This window comes from Octodon degus, unplaced genomic scaffold (assembly GCF_000260255.1).
Source record: "Octodon degus isolate 3935 unplaced genomic scaffold, OctDeg1.0 scaffold00004, whole genome shotgun sequence".
In the NCBI taxonomy this organism is placed as follows: domain Eukaryota; kingdom Metazoa; phylum Chordata; class Mammalia; order Rodentia; family Octodontidae; genus Octodon; species Octodon degus.
In genome coordinates this window covers 23976490-23983025 of record NW_004524580.1, presented here as the reverse complement: position 1 = coordinate 23983025, position 6536 = coordinate 23976490, and the positions used below count along the sequence as shown (strand labels likewise).

The window sequence follows — 6536 nt, the reverse complement described above, 5'->3', positions numbered from 1 at the left end:
GGGAGGTGGCTCAGTAGAATAAGTGCTTGCCTGGCAAGTGCAAGGGCCTGAGTTCAATCCCCAGTACCGCAAAAAAAAGTTTTCTTTTGATTTTTCTGGTAGAAGTAGCTCAGTTCAGTACAGTGGCACATGAACAACCAAATTTACAAGTTTTAAAGGAGATCAAAAGTGAATCATTGGATTTTTATGCATGGATAATGCAGGTGCTCTATTAGGGTAAAATACACATTTGGATAATGATACAGGGAAAGACACTCCCAACCTGCTAGATGTCTAGTACAAGTTTGTGTGCTCTAAAATCAAAGAATGATTGCCTGGCAAGTGCGAGGGCCTGAGTTCAATTCCCGGTTCCACCCAAAAAATAAATAAATAAATAATAATAAATAAAATAAAAACTAAAATCAAGGAATGAATTTTGGGAACACTGGAGGTTAAGAGCAGGATATATTTATTGGGAGAGAGAAAGCTTCTGTCTCACAGAGGCAAAAAGGGTCCCAAGTGGGTTGCCAGGAACCTGCTTTTTCTAGGGATTTTTATAGAGTAAACCCACAAGGAGAGGCAAGCCCAAGATGGGCATGAAGTGGGACAGAACTATGGTCAACCCACAAGATTATAAGCATAACTGCTTAGGTAAAATTGGTTAAATCTGGATCAAATGGAAAAGCATGTCAGGTAGCAAGCAGGCATGAATACATAACAGGAGCTCTTCCAGTAGGGGGCTGGGGTAGGCTCTTCCTGGCTTTTTCAAGGGGATTGCTACCTATTTAGAATATCAATCTCTGATGTTCGGCTCCAGGGAGGTATGTGCTGCATTTGTTTACTCTTTTGTCTTGGGGTCTGGCTCACAGTGGAAGTGCTTGTGTCCCCCAAAGTTGCAAGACCTCCTGTCTCTCTTTCACTCTGGCTCCTTCAAGGGCCTAGCTCTATCTGACTGCCTGTAATATTTCTATCATAAAATCAGTTGCCTACAAGAATAAGAGAAGAGAGGCGGGGGAGATGGCTCAGTAGGATAAGTGCTTGCCTGGCAAGTGCAAGGGTCTGAGTTCAGTCCTCGGTTCCACCAAAAACAACAACAACAAAAAAAAAAACCAAAACCAAGAATATGAGAAGAGGGGTGTGGGTGTATGGTGATGGCTTTGATGTTAGCCTTGTGAGCCAAAGTTCCTGTGATAGGGAAATGGAGCAAGAGTCAACCAGTACAGGGCCGGGGAGATAGCTCAGTAGAATAAGCACTTGCCTGGCAAGCGCAGGGTCCTGAGTTCAATCCCTGGTACCACCAAAAAAAAAAAAAAAAAAAAAAAAAAAGAATCAACCAATTCAGACACAGAATGCAAACTTGATTCAGAGGAAGAGCAGTGGGTACATATTTGATAACCGAAATGCTGCAAAATAGTCACACAATCAAATGGAGTGACCCAATGTTAGAACTAGGTCCCTTAACAGGGATGAAACATACTGGACAGAATGCCAGCCCTGCCGTTCAATATTGGAAACTATAATGGATGAATGCTATATGATGCTGTGAAATACATAATGGCTGAGATACAAGTAAAATGTTCTGTATGAACCAACAGCTATATTCAAAGGTGGGGGGAGCTGGGGAGATGGCTCAGTGGAATATGCGCTTCCCTGGCAAGCTCAAGGGCCTGAGTTCAATCCCTGGTTCCGCCAAAAAAAAAAAGTCTGTTTATTATGACACCTTGCTAGCTAAACTGAAAACATTCATAAGTCTGCTATACTTAGTAAGGATTCCCCATGATTATCAGAGGAATGTAAAAGACTTCTATGAAAAAGTGATGGGTCAAAATATAGTATAAATATTCCTTTGCAGGCACAAAGACTTATTGTGTTTTCCATTTATACATTTATTCTGGAACTCACCCATAGGTCCTTATTTGTATAGTAATAAAGAGAAGGACTGTGGGTTTGGTTTGGTTTTGTTTCTTTGGCAGAACGGGGATTGAACTCAGGATCCTACACTTGCAAGCACTTATCCTACTGAGCCATCACCCCAGCCCAAGAATGACTTTGTAAACAGAACTGTTGATCCCATCTCCCAAAGTAATCAGATTGTGTCATTTAACAACTGGTTTACTCCTTTTCAACTGATGTTACATCATTTGTCTACAGAGCACAAGTTCTCCAGCACAGGTACTGTATGCAGGAACAAATCAGACATTCCAAATGAATTGCTGCAATTGCAAAATGGAGAACTGTATAGTACAATCCTTGGATTTCAGAAAGATTTACGTTCGCCTCATGTATGAATAAGAAAAACATGGGGCTGGGGAGATGGCTCAGTGGAATAAGCGCTTCCCTGGCAAGCGCAAGGGCCTGAGTTCAATCCCCAGTTCTGCCAAAAGAAAAGAAAGAAAAACAAAACAGATATGCTAATGGCAACACCACAGTGGAAATATTGATAGGGAAACCTCAACAAAATGAAAGCCTGAGATAGGAACTTTCTGTAACAACATCAAAGGCAGACTAGTGGGGCCAGGGAGATGGCTCAGTGGAGTAAGTACTTCCTGGCAAGCGCAAGGGCCTGAGTTCAATCCACGGTTGGGAGGAGGGGGGAAGAGGCAGAATAGTTTTGTTTGTTTGTTTGTTTTTTGAAGAACTGGGGATTGAACTCAGGCTTTTGTGCTTGCCAGGCAACTTATCAAGAATTTAATATTTTATTTTATTGGTATTTTATGCTCTTGTTAACTACACATTTCATAACATATGAAGAACCTCCTAAGGGGATGGGGAGGGGAGATAGCTCAGTAGAATAAGCACTTCCCTGGCAAGCGCAAGGGCCTGAGTTCAATCCCTGGTTGTTTAAAAAAAAAAAAAAAAAAAAAAAAGAACCTCCTAGACCACTTGTGGTTGTGCACGCCTGTAATCACAGCACTGAGGAAGCTGAAAACAGGAGGATCACTATGAATCTGAGCTGTGTAGTGAGTGAGACCTTGTACCAAATACATTTAAAAAACAAACAAACAAAAAACTCCTGACAAAAAAGCAAGACAACTGAGAGGTCAAGTATCCTACAAAAAGGCCAGCAAAGTAAACCACATGTGCTGTCAGAGTAAGCCACATGTGTGTATGGAACGTACTGCTGTCATGTGTGAAGACAACTCTCCCCCCCACCCAACCGGGGATTGAACTCAGACCCTTGCGCTTGCGAGGGGAAGCATTTATTCTACTGAGCCATCTCCCCAGCCCTTCATTGTATTTCATATAGGAATTTATTTCTGATATTGTTTGTTAGACTTTGCATATCAAAAACAAGTTAATGTTGAAAACTGTGATGCTGTTTTATAAACAGTCAATAAATATTAAAAATGTAATACTTAGCCAGGTGTGCTGGTGCTTGCCTGTAAATCACCACTTAGGAGGCTAAGGCAAGAAGATCCATGTGAGTTCAAGGCCAGCCTGAAATACATAGTGAAACACTGTCTCAAAAAGACAAAAAAAAAAAGGGGGGCTGGGGAGATAGCTTGGTGGTCTAAGCACCCGCCTGGCATGCACAAGGACCAGATTCAACTCCAGGACCACATGAGGTGCCAGTCCATGTCCCACTGCTTAGTGAGACCCAGTACCAAATAAATAAAAGATTTTTTTCAAAAAGACAAAAAAAAAAAAAAAGCAATACTCTTGGGGCTGGGGAGATGGCTCAGTAGAATAAGCACTTCCCTGGCAAGTGCAAGGGTCTGAGTTCAATCCCCGGTTCCACCAAAAAAAAAAAAAAAAGCAATACTCTTTTTGTAATTTTTCCCGTTAAGCACTCATTGTTTAACATAATAAACTCATATTAAAATTAATAATTCATCAATAGAAATATTCTAAAGGGGCTGTGGAGAGAGCTCAGTGGAATAAGTGCCTGGCAAGTGCAAGGTCCTGAGTTCGTTTCCCCCAGTACCACAAAAAAGAAGGAAGGAAGGAAGGAAGGAAGGAAGGAAGGAAAGAAAGAAAGAAAGAAAATCTAAAGAATAAACATAGATTTGACAGATCCATATTTGTGAGACTTTATGATGAAAACTGTGTTATGCCCTGCAAACCGACCTGGACGCTGTCTGTTCAGCTTGCATTTGGTTCCACTTCCCGCTGCCAGAAGCCTTACATTTAAAATGTCTACTCCTAAAAAATAAATTAATTAAATTTAAAAAAAAATAAAGGGAAATCCTGACCCTCCCGCCCCTATTCCCTCTCCAAGGTCCTGCAGCATCTCTGCTGCTCCTTTTAAGTGCCCTCCTGCTTTGTTCCGTGTTTGCCACAGGTTCCCTCCTCTTTCAAAAAGCTCTTCCCGGGGCTGCGAGTTCCTGAAACGCTCGGCCAACGCGCAGCCGCGCCCCTGGTGTGCGCTTGGGACGTTATCACAGAAGGAACCTTTCAAAGAAAGTACTTCTAAGTACTTACAGTGAAATTTAACAAACTAAATCTTCCTTAGACTACAATTCCAATTCCAAACAAAAAACTTTAAAAATAAAATAAAATTGTAAAATAATAAATGAAATTTAAAAATGCAATTCCAATTCCAAAGATATTTCAACTGTATGAATGACTGCACCAAAAACACTTTTTAAATTGTGTGGAGGTGGAGCTCAGTGGTAGAGCTCTTGTCTAGCACGTGGGAGCCCCGGGGTTTAATCACTAGCGCGCGCTTACACACACACAGGCGTGCGCACGGAAAGAGTAGGAAAAGAAAGGGACACAGCTTGGTGCAGACCCTGGCTTCAGTGCTTAGCACCACAACCAAGAAGGAATAAGCCAGTCTGCACTGTGGGTCACAAGTCTGTAGTTGCATACTAACTAGCTAGCAGAATCATTAAAACCTTGACTACTTTCGGAGAAAAGCAGATTGTCATTTCTCTCCATTTGGGAGCTGGGGAAGCAAGAGAAACTTGCTACGCGCCACTTCCACAGCTCGGGGCGGCGCTGGGGACTCCTCCAGGTACGGATTCCGGGGCCTCCGCGGTGTTTACAGCCTGTGCTCGGGCTGGCTGAGCCCCCGGAGAGGTTACGAGGCAAACAGGGCACCCGGCTCGGAACTCAGAACAAAAGGGGGGCTGCATAAGAATGCGCTGCCGGGAGGGGCGTGGGTCGGAAAGCCGTCTCCCGGGGGGAGACCGGAGGGGGTCGGAGGGCTGCAGCTGCGAAGCCGGGTGACTCTCCCTGCGGAGACAAAGAGCTGCCGGACCCGGTGTGCGAAGCCTGGCGGGGACGCCCTCGGCGGGCCAGCGCGGGCTGGGCAAGGTGGGCTCCAAGATCTGGAAGGTAAACTTGGGGACAACCGTTACTGAGAGGGGAAGGAGACAGACGGAGGAGAGAGAGACCAAGACAGAGACGGAGAGGAGGCGGGGAGCAGGCGAGACCGAGGCAGACCGGCGGCGGGCGGGCGAGCTCGAAGGGCGCCTTTTGCATTCGGGTGCGCGGTCCGCGGGGACAGGGAACTGCTGCGCCCTCAAACCCTCCGAGAACTCCGGTGCGAGCTCCGCGCGCGCCTGGTCGTTCTTACTCCGGGAGCGCCGCGCTCCGCCCTTGCGACTTCCACGTCCTAACCGGCAGCTTTGCAAACGGCAGCTACCCGACCTCCTGGCTCTCGTGCCCACCCCACGCCAGGCCCGCCGTGCGTCTGCCCGGGCCAGCGTTCCTCCTCGGACACCTGGTGGCCGGGGCCAGGCCACCCGGTAAGGGACGCCCCGGGGCGAGGAGCCCCGACCGACGGCTGCCGCGCCTCTAGCATCCACCCCGACCACCGTCGTCTCTTTCGTTTGTTTGGTCGGTTTTTGGCTCAGCGTCTTGCTCCTCCAACTGCAGGCGGTCCTCCTGCCTCAGGCTCCCAGGCGCTGAGATTACAGGTGCGCGCTACCACGACCGACTTTACTTTCGTGTCGTTAAGGTACCGACTTCGCTACCCTAAACTGGCAATTCCAAATTAGAAAGCAATGGACAGAGATATTTTATTTACTTATTTATTTATTTAATGCTGGGACTCCAACCGAGCGCCCTGCACTCGCCAGGCGGGCGGGCGGCTGCGCCGTGTCCCCGGCCCCGCGCACAGAGACCTCAGACGCGGGTCCCGCTGCGCTGCCCGGGCTCGCCGCGAAGCCCTGGGCCAAGCATCGCGCCCGCCTCGGCCTCCCGGCCGCCGTTTCTCGTCTCCCAGGCCGCTGGCCCCGCGGGCAGGATTTCCGTGCGGTGGCCACGCGCAGATTTTAAAGAAAACTGAAGGGGCGCGCGCCGCCGCACCGCAGTGCGAGCGATCTCGTGCACCAGGCCGAACGCCGAGCTGGCGCGCGCGCTCGGAATCCCGCCCTCGGGAGGCCGAGGCAGGAGAACCGCTGCGAACCCGAAGCCGCGGCGGCCCAGCCTGGACTTCGGAGCGGGACCCTGTCTTCCGAGCCAACGGCCGCTCCAGGCTGGAAGCCCGCCTGGCGGAAGAGCTCGCGGCCCACACCGAAGGCAGGGCGCGCGGGCGCGGCGGCTGCGGAGCGTGCTCCCCCCGGCTCCCCGCGGGCGCCTCCAAGGCTGGGGAGCGCGAGGGCGCGGGC

General features: G+C 48.6%; 1 protein-coding gene across 1 annotated transcript in view; it reads left to right on the top strand.

Moving 5' to 3' along the window:
- Positions 1–5600: 5600 nt before the first annotated feature.
- Positions 5601–6536, top strand: part of Usp44 (ubiquitin specific peptidase 44) — a 27876-nt gene continuing 26940 nt past the window's right edge. Inside the window, exon 1 of the mRNA XM_004623909.2 lies at positions 5601–5672. The gene's annotated coding sequence lies outside the window, so the exon portion shown is untranslated. The remainder of the gene's footprint in view (positions 5673–6536) is intronic.